Source organism: Pseudophryne corroboree, chromosome 7 (assembly GCF_028390025.1).
Source record: "Pseudophryne corroboree isolate aPseCor3 chromosome 7, aPseCor3.hap2, whole genome shotgun sequence".
NCBI lineage: Eukaryota > Metazoa > Chordata > Amphibia > Anura > Myobatrachidae > Pseudophryne > Pseudophryne corroboree.
In genome coordinates, this window is record NC_086450.1 from 274,498,835 (window position 1) to 274,516,452 (window position 17,618).

General features: G+C 44.0%; 1 protein-coding gene across 1 annotated transcript in view; it reads left to right on the forward strand.

Moving 5' to 3' along the window:
* The window catches only part of TMEFF2 (transmembrane protein with EGF like and two follistatin like domains 2), a 1,119,215-nt gene that overhangs the window by 3,113 nt on the left and 1,098,484 nt on the right, over positions 1–17,618 (forward strand). The window lies entirely within an intron of this gene.

Consider the following 17,618-nt stretch of genomic DNA (forward strand, 5'->3'; position numbering starts at 1 on the left):
TGTGAGATGCATAAACAGACATAAAGGAAGGCATATCTTTTATCATCTTTGGCCTGGCACCTTCTCTATGTCATTGTGTCATGACCACTTTCATATAGTGATTTGTATTTGGAAGCACCCATGGTTTTAGGAAATGTTAACCACCAATACCATGGGCAAATGCAGGACTTTCATATACAGTATCTGCTTTCAGCAACTTCCGCAGTACAGCATGCCATGATGGGAAGCATTAGCACAGTGTAATACATATACAGTATGACATATGCTTTACAATGGAATTAAGTGTAGTAATGCCTAGAATATATACAGATTAAACTGACCATAGAGGCCAAGCAAAGGTGAGCCAGTGCAGGGCAGTCTGCCGTGCTGCAAATGGCAACACAACTGTTTTTTTCTACCATGTTTTTGCATATTTCATTGGGTATCTCTGTGTGAGAAGCTAGTACAGGCACCTGTATTCCCTCTCTGGCACTTCCCAATGCATATTCAGCAGCTCACTAACATACTTCGTACGTACTGCAGTGAGTTTGACTGTGGTGATGATGACTCAACATTACACAACCAAACTGAGGAAATTATGAGAGGAGCTGGAATACAGCCAAGGACACAAAATTAGCCTTTTTTGGCATCAGCTTTTATCCAAGTTACCAGCTCAATTCGCCTCCCTATACGCTGCCTGTCTTTGGTGCTACTATTCATGGTAATCTATAAGGAGTATGTTTGATCAGTGAAAGATCCAATCACTTTGCCTTTGTGTTGGTATTAGGGGAGAATGCTGTTGAGATTGGAATATAGGTAATGGGAAGGTTCTATTCCTCCTTGCACTTGTTTCTGTGGCATCATCTTTTGTTGCCTCTCGCACTGCTGTGAAGGTGAGAGATTACATGGGAGGAGAAGGGAATTGGGATAAAGGCTTTTTAAGACTGAATCATCACAAACAGGCCAAAACATACAGTGACTTTGGGAGTATTGTTTTATTTAGTAATTTCTAGTGCAGGTTCGGATTTACTTGGTTCTTAACGCCAAAATTAACGCTAGTTCGTATTTATCTGGGATTTTCTTACTTGCAATCCAAAACATGTGACATCCGAGAGCTAATAAGGTGCCGTTTTGAGATCCGGGTATATCTGGGTAAAGCCGAACCCTCACATCTTTAGTAATTTCTGACACAAACCTTAAAAAAAAAATGCTGAAATCTGATTTGACACTACAGTGTACTGAAAAGTTATTTCTTTTAGAAAGATTTATAATAGAAATGAAATAATTTAGGATCATATATTACTCAGGGTTTATAAAAGTAAGTGTCCAAATAAAATTGTGAGGGCTTTTTTTATAAGAAAAATCTGTTGAATTCCAAACATAGTAAGCAGCCTGAAAATAATCAGTTGCAATTATGTATAATGGCATAATTGTTATACTGTTGTGTGTTTGGCAGTTTGATACAATCCATTGCACAATTAAAGTGAGCTGTTTAAATATATATACAGTTTGTTATAATATGAACTCCTGTATATGTGAATATATATTATATGTATTATTTTTGATATGTGATACCTGAGACAGACAGGAAACAAACCGAAGTTAATAATACAATGTATAACATTTCTCACACAGGAGCAAAGTATGCAATAACAGTACTATATGTATCTCCATCCTCCTGTAATACAATGTCTGTACACTGCACCTACAGTGGCTTCTCACATCAATATTATACACTATACAAGGGCGTAGCTACCATGGGTGCAGGGAGTGCAGCTGGTATGGGGCCCAGAGCTGAGAGGGACCCCTCTGCCCGGTCACAGTTACATGTTACACCATTGGGTGGAACATAGGGACCCTTACAAACATTTGCCCTGAGGCCTACGATAGATCTACTGTAGTTGTTATGCTCCTGGACCTGCTCATTGTAATGTGGTATAAAATGAACTGGAGGGCATTATAAAGATACATAATGTGAACTGGGGCACTTTAATGTAGCCCAGTATAAAGTGGAGGCAGTAAGTGTGGCATAATATGAACCGGGGGCACTGTACCGTATGTCATAATGCAAATCAGGGGTACTGTGTATAATGTGTACTGGCAGCCCTATAATGTGAGATACTGTAATGTGAACTATGGCACAACTATGGTAGGCACTACTATGGGGCATAACATTAACTAAGGGACTACTATGGTTCAGAAAATGAACTAGGTACAGTATCTACTTTGAGACATAACATTAATGGACTACTATGGTTTAGAAAATGAACTAGGGATCTACTATGGGGCATAAAATAAACAACTGCTGTGGAGAAGTGCCTCTGGAAGCAATTGGCCAGGGTCCACTTCAATATTTTGCTATGGACCTACAAAGTTCTGACTATGCCCCTATACCTATCCTATACCCTGGGATTTATGCTACCTCCAAGAATATAATATACTGGAAGATGTGCAGTTGTGGAGACTACAGTATCTATGTTTAGCTCTGCTCTATTATCTGACGGTCTGTCCTGCCCCAAAAGAGAGGATAATTCAGGTGAAAAATGAACACCACATTTCTGTACCTTACGTATTACAGTACTCTTAGCATAACCTTGCACACGAAATTGCAGTGCAATAGTGTACACCCACACATTTCTACATGTATTGGCAAATGGGAGACCATAATAATAACAAAACAACACAAAAGGGGGAATTCAATTAGCCATGAGGTTTACCGAGCAGCTAGTTGAACATGCTGTGCTGGAAATAGCTATTCAATTAATTAGCTTTCCCCACAAGGTAAAACATCTGTAAATGTACGGAAACCCACTGATTCCACATAAAATGTGGAATCTAATGAGTTTACCCACATGTTAAATGCAGAGGGGTGCATTTTCCTTGCAGCACCTGAGGCTCTAAAGAAAATCCTGCCTCCTGGGGATTAGCAGTTGTGTTCCCACAGCTAACTGAATCAGGCAGCATAATCAATTAGATGCAGGGTAAACCCCATACTAATTGAATTCCCCCAAAATGTCCATTTTAATCCATGCACTACCCACCATGCTCATCACTTGTTTACATCATGGAGCTATTGGGCCTGATTCAGAGTTTATGCAAACCTGATGGTTTGTGTACTACTCTAGTGGCAGGTGGACTGCGCATGCACAGTACCCTTTCAGCTTATGTGAAGAACGGGTCCTGCGTTATTGCTCACAGAACCCCCAAGCTGCAGTATGATTGACATACTGCAGTTGTCTAGGGGGTGGAGCGAGAGCAGTGACAGTTCTACAAAACGGGGGCGTATTGCAGGTGTGCCTTGGCGAAAGTCTGCATCTTCTGATGCAAATTTCCTGGCCTAGGCAGAGTGAAAACACTAGCAATTCTGGATTTTAGTTGAGGTGCCCCCAGGGGGAACTAAGTTGTGTGAGCCCCCTCCAATAAAATTGCCTACTCCAATATGGCCACAGTGCCTCCTTGTATCGTGTGTGTTACACAGGGCAGTCCCCATACCCCCCTGTGTACATAGGTATTGAAATCCCGCCGAATGCTTCTGTGTTCTGCACTGCATGCACAGACTGCACAGAGCAGAGCATCTCCTGAGTTCCCTCATCAGCGGCACCGATGTGATGAGTCAAATGGCACTGAGGAGACAAGAATGTAGGTAGCAACTCTGCTCTTTATGCAGTTTGTACGTACAGAACGCAGAGCCAAAGGCGTGGTAGCCCCCGTTGGGAACAGGTACAGCTGAGCAATTGCAGGGTCAAATTGACCCTTTGTGTGGGCCCTTCTGTGTGCGGGGGCCTCAGGGTGACCACCTCTGTCTCCCACCCTTAATCTGGCCCTGATCCTGCATAGCCTGTGAGAGATCAGGCTATGCAGGCTCCTGTATAACTCCGATGGCTGAAGTTTGTTTAAAGTGATCCACTGCTGCATCCACAGAAGTCCACAGAAGCCAGCATTAGCATATTTACACACAGCAGCTGCATCTGTGTGTACTGCATCCATCTCTGTATAAGACCCATTGTCTGATGTTTTTGTGACTAATTCATTTAGCCATGGGCTGGATGAAAATTTTGACTTTTTGCTGTTCAGTTAGAAATCTCCTTAATGAAGGTCTTATTCAGAGTTAAAATAGATTTTAGGTCTAAACTATGAGTTAAGTAGGGAATAATCATTGTTTATGCAAAAATGTCAGAAACCCTGAGTACCCCTGTACCCCTGTGACACCACTTCCAATTGTTAATAATTTATTTAGTGTTTATTTTTATTTTTTTAGTAGATCTATTTTGTTAGAATTTTCACCTGTTAATAAGCAATACATCATACAAAAATTGAGTTGATGTTACACACTGTATGCAGATAAAGAGTAACATAACATAAAGATGAAACGCAAACATATAAGGATGCAGCCTGAATGTTTCATGGTAGAGTATGTGATACAATCAAAAACACATCTCTATGAGAGGAAGTGCAGTAATAAAACACCAGCCTAGCCATATAGTAGGTAGTTAACCATACGTAATGACATAAAAGAATTACACAAACTGGGGAGAGGGGGTGGGGGGCAGCAGAGTGAAACACAAAAGGAAAGGGTGAATAGTCAGGGATGAGACAAAAAAGAATCATATAGTTCAAGAGCCTAGGCTCGAATAGCAATATAGTTAAAAAAAATAAACCAGGAAGACACAGTATGAGAGGAAATATCAAACTCTTACTCTTCTGTTTGTAAGAGGCAGTGTAGATACTATTCCATGTTTTTAAAAATCTTAAAGACCTGTATATGAGAAAAGGAATCTAGTTTACCAATAAAAATGTCTCAATTTCTTGTAAAACCTCACGCCACTGTTTTCAATGTCTGGAAAAGTGGAAAGCCTATCAAAATATAACAGTTGCAACTATATTTGTTTCATGTCATTGGGAGAGGGAATAGACGAAGACGTCCAGTGATGTAAAATAATTTTCTTAGACATAGTAACAACCCTAAGGGGGAGTAGCAATTGCTTGTTAGGCCCTAAATGCCATTTGGAAAAGTTTGCATATCAGCATACTAAAGGGTCCGGGAGAAGAGAGAGTTCAAATATTTCTTTCACATATGCCAATACTTTATCCCAGAATCTTAGAACCCTCCCACATTCCCAAAGCAGTGCATAAATGTTGCATTAGAATGATGACATTTGAGGCACATCCCCGATTTTGTAGGGACCATGTGCTTACGTTGGCTTGGGGATATATAGGCTCTTTGACTTGTAAGTGCACGTACCTCTTGTAAATAAGCATATTGTAAGATTTTCATAGTTGAATTTTCATAGTGTTTGAGTAAGAAGGTTGTAGTTGAAATAGAGGGTATATCCTTCTGCTAGGATGTTACCAACTTATTCCAAGAAGAACTAGAGGAAGCGTTAGTGAGGTCAGAATACAAGTATTTCGTTTTGTACGTGGTGGTGGTAAACTTGAATAGGGTATGCAGAGGATCAGGTGCTGTAGGGGATGAGGTACAGATGTGTCCTGCTACAGCCTTGCTGCGTATAGCAGCGTACTGTAGCGGGACTGCGATGCAAACACAGCATGGCATACCAAGTCCATTTGCATCGCTGCTGGCTCCCATAGTAATCAGTGGGAGGCAGGTGCATGCACTTGTGGCTCCCATTGAACTGAATGGCATAACGAGGCGTACACATAGCGTACAGTCCACTATGCTGTGAACGGTATGCTGCAATGAGCAACCCTGTTAGCGGACACATCTGTAACTGGTAGCAGAGAGGTCATATCATGGCAGGTTTGTAGTTACATGAAGAACTGAGTGTGAGGCAAGTGAAAAAGTTAAACTGTCTTTTAAGGTCAGAGAATTGATAAAGGGTGCCACCTGGGTCAAACACCTGAGATGTGAGTTGGACACCCTTGTCACGCAGGTTAAAAAAATTTAATTAGATAGCGATGGGGTCAAAGATTGGTTGATCAACAAATAAATGAATGGAGAATTGTTTGGGGATCTGCTGAGTCTCTTATTGAGTGTTAGCCAAGAATAATATGTATCCCAGAAGAAGATATGATCAAGGATGCTCCGAGGCTTTGGCATGTAAAAAAGTACTAGGGAAATTAGGGACGAGCAGAGGATAATTTTACGCCTCTGAGCTGGTGAATTAATTCCCCCAACATTCCAGGTCCCCATTTTAATTTCTACCATGTCTCATCAGAGGTCAGAGAAACCAAAAATGCATAGGAAACCAGGATCTGGCAAATAAATAACTATTTCGGAAATACAATGACTTAGCTGGATACACACTATAATATTATCTATCCAATCTTTCTGGTTGGAGCCAAAATCTGGTAATGTACAGTATGGGAGCAAATGACAATCAACCATTTCCTCCCAAATAGGCAAAAATGGTTGTTCAGATAAATCAGTTAAATAAAGTGGATTTAACCAATTTGTCTGAATTGTCAATTTTTGTCTTTTTTGCAGGTTTTAATAGCAAATGGTCAATTGTCAATTGCTACCATACTGTACATTATCAGATTTTTGTTTCAACCAGAAAGATTGGACAGATCTTATAGTGTTTATCCAGCTTTAGAGTGGAGGGGAAAAGGGAAAACACAAGAGGGCGGCAACAATACAGAAGGTGAACACATGGGAGGTTCATAGGATATAAATGAGAGAGATACATAGTTAAATAACATCACACAAATGTGTAGATAGTAGACTTCCGAGATAATTGAATAAACAGCAAAGTAAAGCAATAGAAAATAATTGAGCCGAGCATACGCTCTGACCAACACCCAGACAAATAATTCAAGTCTAAGTTTAGGGGGTATATGCAATTGTCGGCGAATTGCGGCAATTTTTCGCACGTTTTTTAATTCGACACAATTCGACCGTCGAATTCCGGCAGGTGGGTGCCAAAATTCAACATATTCAATAAAAAACGGATTCGACAGTCCCGCTGTCGAAAAACGGCCGATTTGACGGATTTTGATTAGATGTGTAAAAATGTTAAAAAAACGGGAAAAAAACGGTAAAAAACCCGAAAAAAAATTGCGTGGGGTCCCCCCTCCTAAGCATAACCAGTCTCGGGCTCTTCGAGCCGGTCCTGGTTCTAAAAATCCGGGGTAAAAACTGGCATGGGATCCCCCGTATTTTTAAAACCAGCACCGGGCTCTGCGCCTGGTGCAAAAAATACGGGGGACAAAAAGCGTAGGGGTCCCCCGTATTTTTTACACCAGCATCGGGCTCCACTAGCTGGACAGATAATGCCACAGCCGGGGGTCACTTTTATACAGCGCCCTGCGACCGTGGCATTAAATATCCAACTAGTCACTCCTGGCCGGGGTACCCTGGAGGAGTGGGGACCCATTCAATCAAGGGGTCCCCCCCCCAGTCACCCATGGGCCAGGGGTGAAACCTGAGGCTGTCCCCCCCACCATCCAAGGGCTGCAGGTGGGGGGCTGATAGCCTTGAGTAAAATGAAAGAATATAGTTTTTTCCAGAAGAACTACAAGTCCCAGCAAGCCTCCCCCGCAAGCTGGTACTTGGAGAACCACAAGTACCTGCATGCGGGTGGAAAAAACAGGCCTGCTGGCACCTGTAGTTCTACTGGAAAATAAATACCCAAATAAAAACAGGAGACACACACCATGAAAGTAAAAGTTCACTTTAAACATGCCGACACATACATACTTACCTATGTTGACCCGCCGACTGCCACGTCTGCAATGTCGCCGACGATCCGGGGTACCTGTGAATAAAATTATACTCACCTCAATCCAGTGTCCTGTCATTTGTAATCCTCGTACTTGGCAAAACAAAAAAATGAATACCCGGACCACAAGGACTGAAAGGGGTCCCATGTTTACACATGGGACCCCTTTCCACGAATGCAGAGACCCCCCCGTGACTGCTGTCACAGAAAGGTCCCTTCAGCCAATCAGGAAGCGCTACTTCGTGGCACTCACCTGATTGGCTCTGCGCGTCTGAGCTCAGACGCGCATTGCACAGCCCCCTCCCTTACTTTCAATGGTGGGAACTTTGCGGTCAGCGGTGAGGTCACCCGCGGTCAGCGGCTGACCACGGGTAACCCCACCGCTGACCGCAAAGTTCCCACCATTGAAACTAATGGAGGGAGCTGTGCGATGCGCTGTCTGCCAGCTCAGACGCGCATGCAGCCAATCAGGAGAGTGCCACGAAGTGGCGCTTCCTGATTGGTTGAAGGGACCTTTCTGTGACAGCAGTCACGGGGGGGTTCTCTGCATTCGGGGAAAGGGGTCCCATGAGTAAACATGGGACCCCTTTCAGTCCGCCTGGTCCGGGTGTTCGGTTTTTTTTTAAATAAAAGACCACAGGACACTGGATCAGGTGAGTATAATTTCATTTTCAGGTACACCGTGGATTCTACTTGGACAAGTGGACAGAAGTCGGCGTGTGAACATAGGTCAGTATGTGTGTGTCAACATGTGTGAAATAAAGTTTTACTCTCACGGTGTGCGTGTCCTGTTTTTATTTGGGTATTTTTTTTCCAGTAGAACTACAGGTACCAGCGGGCCCGTTTTTCTCCCGCATGCTGGTACTTGTGGTTCTTCAAGTACCAGCTTGCGGGGGAGGCTTGCTGGGACTTGTAGTACTACTGGAAAAAACAATATTCTTTCATTTTTCAAAAGGCTATCAGCCCCCCATCCACAGCCCTTGGATGGGGGGGACAGCCTCGGGCTTCACCCCTGGCCCCCGTGGCTGGAGGGGGGGGGGGACCCCTTGATTGAAGGGGTCCCCACTCCTCCAGGGTTCCCCGGCCAGGGGTGACTAGTTGCGTATTTAATGCCACAGCCGCATGGCGCTGTATAAAAGTGACCCCCGGCTGTGGCATTATCTACCCAGCTAGTGGAGCCCGATGCTGGTGTAAAAAATATGGGGGACCCCTACGCTTTTTGTCCCCCGTATTTTTTGCACCAGCACCAGGCGCAGAGCCCGGTGCTGGTTTTAAAAATACGGGGGATCCCATGTCAGTTTTCCCCTCGGATTTTTAGAACCAGGACCGGCTCGAAGAGCCCGAGGCTGGTTATGCTTAGGAGGGGGGACCCCACGCATTTTTTTTTCTGATTTTTACCATTCCATTTAAAAAAATAATAATAATAATAATATTTTTAAAAATATATAAATAATACTTGTGCCTCCAAAATAGACAAACCAAGTACCTTATCCCTTCTAATATAAATAGATATGCTATTACCAATTAAAAAAAAAAAAATGTTTTTAAAATTTTTTATTAGATTCCGCCAGCAAAGTGTGGCGGATTGAAAATGACGAATTTACTGTCTAAAAGCACTGTTGTCGAATTTACAATCTTCAATTCAATATACCTTTATCGAATTGCCGCATTTGTATCATTGCAGAAATGTCGAATTTGACAAATGTCGAATTTCAAAAAGTCGAATTTTGAAAGTCCGTTTTTTTGACGAAAAGTACTGAATTGCATTGTCGAATTATTTTTTTTTGGCGAAAATGTCCAGTTTTTCGACATTTTCGGGAATTCGACCGCAATTGCATATACCCCTAAATATTATCAACAGGTGCCCTCATTATGAAGCCAATATTTTGGCAGATGAATGAGACAGACATATATATATATAATTGAAAACAATCAAAACATACATATTGAAATCTTTCGTGTACTAGTGAAGTAAATAAGTAATCAAACAAAGATGGTCTCACGGATATGTCAGCATGGTAAGTCCATCCAAGAACAAAAGTGCCAAAGAGGCCTGAGACAAAGAGCCAAGCCTGCAATAAGACACAAATGCTCATAGTCAGTTATCAGAATGCGGAGAATTGGAGATAACTGCATTTCTAGAACAGGACTTCTCTCTCTTATAAGTATGCTGATGCATCCAGCAGAGTGGTAAAGTCCTTCTATGAATAACAATCATACATGTGCAGACAAGCAGGGTAGAGTAGGTCAAACTTGTTACCATCCTTTATACGCTGAGTGCAAATAGGGGAGAACGCCTTCCTCACTCTGGTTACTCCATGGAATAGTCTAGAAAAATTAATAACCTTTGACCTTCCGATGTAATGGATTTGATCCTCCAGGAGGCCAACCAGAAGGCCACTTTAGGGAGATGATTCAGACAATGAAATTGGCATTACCCTGGGGCGTGAAGATGATGATGTGGGGGAGAGACCAACCCTGTGAACCCTTTCAATTACTAAATCTCTGCATTGTTCTTCAGTGTTTAGTATTGTTCTCAGTGTTGCATACAAAATAGGCTAAACCTCGGCCTTAAACAGATTCTGGCTGCCCCTCTAGGCAAATGTTATTCCAATGGGACCTATTCTCTGGGTTGTCTAGCTTGTTCCATAGCTGATCATTTTCTGTATAATTTCTTAATAGTGTGTTGTGTTTAAGAGCAGCTACTAAATGCATGGATGTTTCAACTTGTGTTCAGTGTCTGTGACTCTTTGCTGGAACTGCTGCAGCTGCGGTGTAATTTCAATAACAGCCTGCATTAGTAATGGCCCCATTGTTATTTTTTTGTCTTCCACTACATATGTAGCCAGACTCATCCCTCCAACTAGTGTGCCCTCATCTATGACACACAAATGTGTACGCACACGCACACCATAGACTTTTATGGAGTGGTCCCCAGCTGTGACTAGTTGCAGCACGGTGTACACTGCAGCTTGCTGTGATGTGTATGTCCGTGTGATGAGCGTGGCTACATCTGTACCTCCCCATACTCTATGTTACTGTGGTTCTGGAAGGTGGCATGCCATGCAGGAAGCTGACTGATCAATCTCCGCTGCAGCTTTCTTTGAAGCAGGAGATGCTGTGTCTAGTATCCTTTTCAGACCGCCAGCTTCTAACACGGGTTATTGCACATGAGCGCGTATAACCCTTTTTGCTGTGCGGTCTGAAAGGGCCCATGGGAAATATCCCGGTGGCAACCATGGTTTAACACTAACAAGCATTTTCACTTTCATTTCTGTCTTTTGATAGTTTGATTAGTTGAATTTTGGAGTGTGCGATTTGCATTCATTTTGTAGTTTTCGTATGGGAAGTTGCTTCAGAAGTCACAGTAGAATGCATCACAAGACGCATGCCTACACAAAGCTAATCACGCCTTCATTTGTACCATATGTCACCGTAAAATGACAAAATCCCCAAACACATTCCGATCTGCTGGTTCCTCTGTTCTGTTTCTTTGTCCTGGGCTCTTTCAGTCAGCTGGTGCAGACCACATGAAATCACTGCCTGGATCTAGGCTACTCCAGAACCTGCGTCTGCCATGATTGAGAGCAGAAAGTGAGTTCTGCAGGCATACTTGCCTACCTGACCCTCTCCATGAGGGAGAAAATGCTCTGTTCCTGGACTTTCCTGGTAATGTATGATTGTCATCACCTGTGGTGAGCTAGTTAATTGATAAGAAAGGTGTTTCACCACAGGTGATGGCAATCATACATTACCAGGAAAGTCCAGGAACAGAGCATTTTCTCCCATATGGAGAGGTAGGCAAGTATGGCTGCAGGTGACTTGATGGGCTTTTATTAGCATTCTGATTGGTTTACCCATAATTAAAATGGTATTCACATCCTGGTCGCTGTGCAGTGTGAACGGGTTGCAGGGTCAGTGCGACCAAGTTCCCATTCTTACTGAATGTGCCGCTCCCCGCACGCATCTCTGCTGACGTCACCACAATGGCAATAAGGAGCCCGAGGCAGGTCTCACCTGGGAAGCACCCGTGTACAGCGCCTAGTTACAACCCACCAATAGCAGTGTGAAAGGGCTATTACTCTGCATCTGGCACCATATTGGGCTTCACCTAACAGGTCTCTCTATCGCTGCCATGATGGGTACACATCGCAACAACTATGAGCTACATCTATGAGCAACATGGCTACATCTGTAACTGTACATAACATACCCGTCAACAGTGTCGAAGGCAAACTGGAACAAATTAGGTCATGCCTTATTGCACCAAAAACACAATCAGTTTGGAAGAAACCACATTTCTTTCCAAGGGGTAAATTTACTAAGAATCGATACTGAGTTAAATTACAAATCACCCTTAATCTCCCCTTATTGGCCTTAATCACTGGAACAAAAATCGCCCTTTCACTAACAAGCATTTTCACTTTCATTTCTGTCTTTTGATAGTTTGATTAGTTGAATTTTGGAGTGTGCGATTTGTATTCATTTTGTAGTTTTCGTATGGGAAGTTGCTTCAGAAGTCACAGTAGAATGCATCACAAGACGCATGCCTACACAAAGCTAATCACGCCTTCATTTGTACCATATGTCACCGTAAAATGACAAAATCCCCAAACACATTCCGATATGCTGGTTCCTCTGTTCTGTTTCTTGGTCCTGGGCTCTTTCAGTCAGCTGGTGCAGGCCACATGAAATCACTGCCTGGATCTAGGCTACTCCAGAACCTGCGTCTGCCATGATTGAGAGCAGAAAGTGAGTTCTGCAGGCATACTTGCCTACCTGACCCTCTCCATGAGGGAGAAAATGCTCTGTTCCTGGACTTTCCTGGTAATGTATGATTGTCTTCACCTGTGGTGAGCTAGTTAATTGATAAGAAAGGTGTTTCACCACAGGTGATGGCAATCATACATTACCAGGAAAGTCCAGGAACAGAGCATTTTCTCCCTTATGGAGAGGGTCAGGTAGGCAAGTATGGCTGCAGGTGACTTGATGGGCTTTTATTAGCATTCTGATTGGTTTACCCATAATTAAAATGGTATTCACATGTTGCTTTTTTGAAGTGATGCATTGAGGTACATTTTTTGTTTGATTTTGATGTAGCTTTGGATGAGATTCACAAATGGTTCTCACATGTCAACACGCTCTAAAAAAACTAGTGCTTTGATTTTGTACATTGAGGTGTGATTTTTATGCGATTTTGGTGCAAATTCATGCACATTTGCAAAGATGATTTCATAGTAGATGTTCGATTTTCACTGATACCAATGTTATTTTGACTATGTTTTTACTGATGGTGATTTATCGCAATTTGATGTGCAAAGTCACATTTGACATGTGAATACAATACAAGAGGGGTTGTCCTACACAGGTTTATATCAAGTAGTTTAGAGAATCATTGTGTATATAGCAATCTGAATGGTCTTACTCAGAGGCAGATTTAAGAGTCAGGCCGCCCCTAAAAATAATATTTTTAGTTGCTCTCCCCAGTCCTCATCACAATTACCCTCAGCCTCTGTGGTCATGGGCAGTTAAGCATAACTGGAGAGCTGTCCGTGAACTTGACCGCAGAGAAGAACCACGTGTCCCATCTAGTCTGTCCCTTTTAAATATTTGTCAGAAGTGAAATAATAGGATTTTAATTACCTAGCGGAAAATCCTTTTCTCGTAGTCCGTAGAGGATACTGGGGTCCACATTAGTACCATGGGGTATAGACAGGTCCACTAGGAGCCATGGGCACTTTAAAAATGTGATAGTGTGAGCTGGCTCCTCCCTCTATGCCCCTCCTACCAGACTTAGTCTAGGAAACTGTGACCGAGGAGACGGACATACTTTGAGAGAAGGATAGAAAAGATAGTGGTGAGATTCCAAACCAGCACACAAACTAGAGGAAAACCAAGCTATCCAAACTTTAAACCAGGAACAGCAATTGCTGAACCAACAATACTTAATCAAGTAACAGAGCAGGAATAAATGAAGCACTGGGCGGGCACCCAGTATCCTCTACGTACTACGAGAAAAGGATTTACCGGTAGGTAATTAAAATCCTATTTTCTCTTATATCCTAGAGGATAAAGCCGAGACACCCTGGGCAGCCGCCCAGGAAGAACCCACTGACCTAGTAGAGTGGGCGTGTACAGATTTTGGACATGGCAAACCTGCCGTGGAATAAGCATGCTGGATTGTAAGCCTGATAGAGTGTGCAATTGTCTGCTTTGAAGAAGGACACCCAGTTTTATTGGGATCATAGAGAGCAAACAGCAAGTCAGAGTTTCTGTGACAAGCTGTCTGCTTCACATAGATCTTCAAAGCCCTCACAACATCCATGGACTTTGAAGTAGCAGAGGTGTCGGTAACCACCAGAACCACAATAGGTTGGTTGATATGAAACGCAGACACCACCTTTGGAAGAAATTGCTGATGAGTTCTGAGTTCAGTTCTATCTTCATGAAAAATCAAATAGGGGCTTTTGTGAGACAACGCCCCCTGCTCCGACACATGCCTTGCAGAAGCCAAGGCCAACAGTGTGACGGCCTTCCACATAAGAAACTTGACGTCAATGTCCTGTAAAGGCTCAAACCATTCTGATTGCAGAAACTGCAACACCACGTTGAGATCCCAAGGTTCCGTAGGAGGCACAAAGGGCGGTTGGATGTGCAGAACCCCCTTCAAAAATGTCTGCACCTCAGAGAGAGAAGCCATTTGTTTCTGGAAGAAAAAGGATAAGGCTGAAATCTGGACTTTTATGGAGCCCAGACGTAGGCCCACATCCACACCTGACTGCAGAAAAAGGAGAAAACGTCCCAGTTGAAATTCCACCACAGGAAATTTCCTGTTCTCACACCAAGTGACGTATTTTTTCCAAATACGGTGGTAATATTTAGTCATTACCCCCTTTATGGCTTGGATCATGGTTGGAATAACCCTATCTGGGATCACTTTCCGGGCTAGAATTTGATGCTTAATCTCCATGCCGTCAAACGTAGCCATGGTAAGTCTTGATAGATGAACGGCCCCTGTTGTAGAAGGTCCTCGCGAAGAGGTAGAGGCCACGGGTCCTCTAGGAGCATCTCTAGTAGATCTGCATACCAGACCCTTCTTGGCCAGTCAAGAGCAATGAGAATTGCTTGAACCTTTTACCTTTTTATTCTTTTGAGAATTTTGGGGATCAATGGAAGTGGTGGAAACACGTACACCATCTGGTAGACCCATGGAGTCACCAGAGCGTCCACCGCCACTGCTTGTGGGTCTCTCGACCTGGAACAATACCGCTTGAGCTTCTTGTTGAGACGAGAGGCCATCATGTCGATTTGTGGCATTCCCCACCGACGTGTCAAGCACCCGAACATCTCCGAGTGAAGGCCCCACACTCCTGGATGGAGGTCGTGTCTGCTGAGGAAGTCCTCTTCCTAGTTGTCTACTTCCGGGATGAAGATTGCTGACAATGCCACAGCGTGTCTTTCCACCCAGAGAAAAATCCTTGTCACCTCTGACACTGCTGCTCTGCTCTTTGTTCCTACCTGTCAGTTTATGTACGTTATCGCCGTCACATTGTCCGATTGAACCTGAATGGCGTGATCTTGAAGAAGATGTGATGCCTGTAGAAGGGCATTATATATGGCCCTTAGTTCCAGAATGTTGATTGGAAGGATGATTTCCTGACTTGACCATTTTCGTTGGAATTGTTCCCCTTGGGTGACTGCTCCCCAACCTTGCGTCTGTGGTTAGCAGAATCCAATTTTGAATCCCGAACCTTTGACCCTCGGTCAGGTGAGAAGTCTGAAGCCACCACAGAAGAGAAATCCTGGCTTTTGGCGACAGATGGATCCTCTGGTGCATGTGAAAATGTGATCCGGACCATATGTCCACCAGATCTAGCAGGAAGGGCCTTGCATGAAACCTTCCATACTGCAGTGCCCCAGGAGGCAAATGCATAGATGCACCGATATCCGGGTTGGTTTTAGAACATCCCGTACCATCGTCTGGATTACCAGATCTTTGACGCAGGGATCCTGGCATGATGTTGCCCATATGTGACTGAAATATCTTACCCGGGCTTCCACCTTCCCGTCTTCCAGGCAGTGCAAACCACCATCATGCTGAAGGCTTAGAGGAAGCAGAACCGGAGTTCTGTTTCTGTGAACCTGCAGTTGCTGTTTTTCTGGGTTTTGCCGTCCGAAAAGACTGCAGCGTTGGAGCCGAGTAGGTTTTCCTAGCTGGGGGAGCTGCGGAAGGAAGGTATGTAGACTTACCTGCCGTAGCCTTGGAAATCCACAGACTGTCTTAAGTATTGCGTCTCTTTCTCATTCTGGGATAATTTATTAGAAATATTCGAGATCATCCCTTTTAGAGAATCCAAACATGCTGGTTCGGATCCACTAGCCTGAGAATGAGTACTATCCTGAGTACATTGTAATGTGAGGTATACACACACACACACACACACACACACACACACACACACACACACACACGAAAAAAGGTTAAGCCCAGTTAACCCACACAGAGCCTTTCTAGGGAGATACAGAGTAAAATGGAGCCAGCCACACAGCGCCCTTCTGCTAAAGCTTAAGCCTAGTTGGGTCGCAGACTAAGTAACCCTAATAGGGTATCAGTACTCTTATACTGCTACCCCCCCCCCTTGCTATGACCCCCTGGCACCGCTGAGGTAATCTGGAGTCCTTGTGGAGGAGCTGTGCTTCTCTAGCAGTCCGCACAGTGAGAGCTGTAGAGGGAAAATGGCGCTAGTGAGCCGCTGGCTTCGCTCATGGTGAAGCCCCGCCCTCTTAATGGCGCGCGGTCTTCCCATTTTTTTATACTGGCTGAGGTTTATAATGTGCTTTACAGTGGGTTAGAACTCCTGTAAGCTGCTGCCAGTGTGGGTATTTTGTATTTTAAGGCTTCAGCTCACCCCTCACAGCGGAACACACACAGTATGCCTCTGAAACCTGGAACCGCAGCCTGCCTGTCAGCGCTGTGTCTCCATACCCTTATGCCGCCATCACTGCCAGCTTTCTACTCACCACTCTTCTGACTTCTGGCTCTGTTAGGGGTGGTGGCATGCTGTGGGAAAGTACGCTCGCTGTGGTGGGGCTTGCAAATAGTTCCATCAGGAGCTCAGTGTCCTGTCAGTGGGGAACGGCACCATTAACCCTATGGGAGGTCGAGCCATCCTCCCCCCCCCCAAGTCCCACGAAGCAGGCAGTCTGGTGCCAACCAGACCTGCCTGAAAATAACAAATAGAAAAATGAATGCAGAAAACTCTTCAGGAGCTTCCCTAAGCGTGACCGGCTCCTCCGGGCACATTTTCTAAACTGAGTCTGGTAGGAGGGGCATAGAGGGAGGAGCCAGCCCACGCTATCAAATTCTTAAAGTGCCCATGGCTCCTAGTGGACCCGTCTATACCCCATGGTTTTAATGTGGACCCCAGTATCCTCTAGGAAGTAAGAGAAATCATTTAACTGCCCAGCAACCCCTAATCTAATCGCCCAACACCTCTAGTCGAACAGCTCAGCACCCCTAACATACCCTCCCAGCAACCCTAATCTAGCCATATCCAGCACCACTATTCTAACCACCCAGTAAACATAGAGACATAGAATTTAAGTGCAGATAAGAACCACTTGGCCCATCTAGTCTGCCCCTGTTTTAACCATATTGTGACCTCAAACCCTATTTGATCCTTATTTCTTTGTAATAATATCCTTATGTCTATCCCAGGCAAGTTTAAATTGCTCTACTGTCTTAGCCTCTACCACCTGTACTGGGAGGCTATTCCACTTATCCACTACCCTTTCTGTGAAGTAATTCCCTGCTTCCTAATTCAGTACTCCCTAATATATCTAACCATCTAGCACCACTAATCTAACCACCCAGTACTCTTTAATATAGCCGCCTAGCACCCCTAATATAATCTCCCAGCACCAATAATCTACCTGCCCAGCACACCTAATTTAACCACC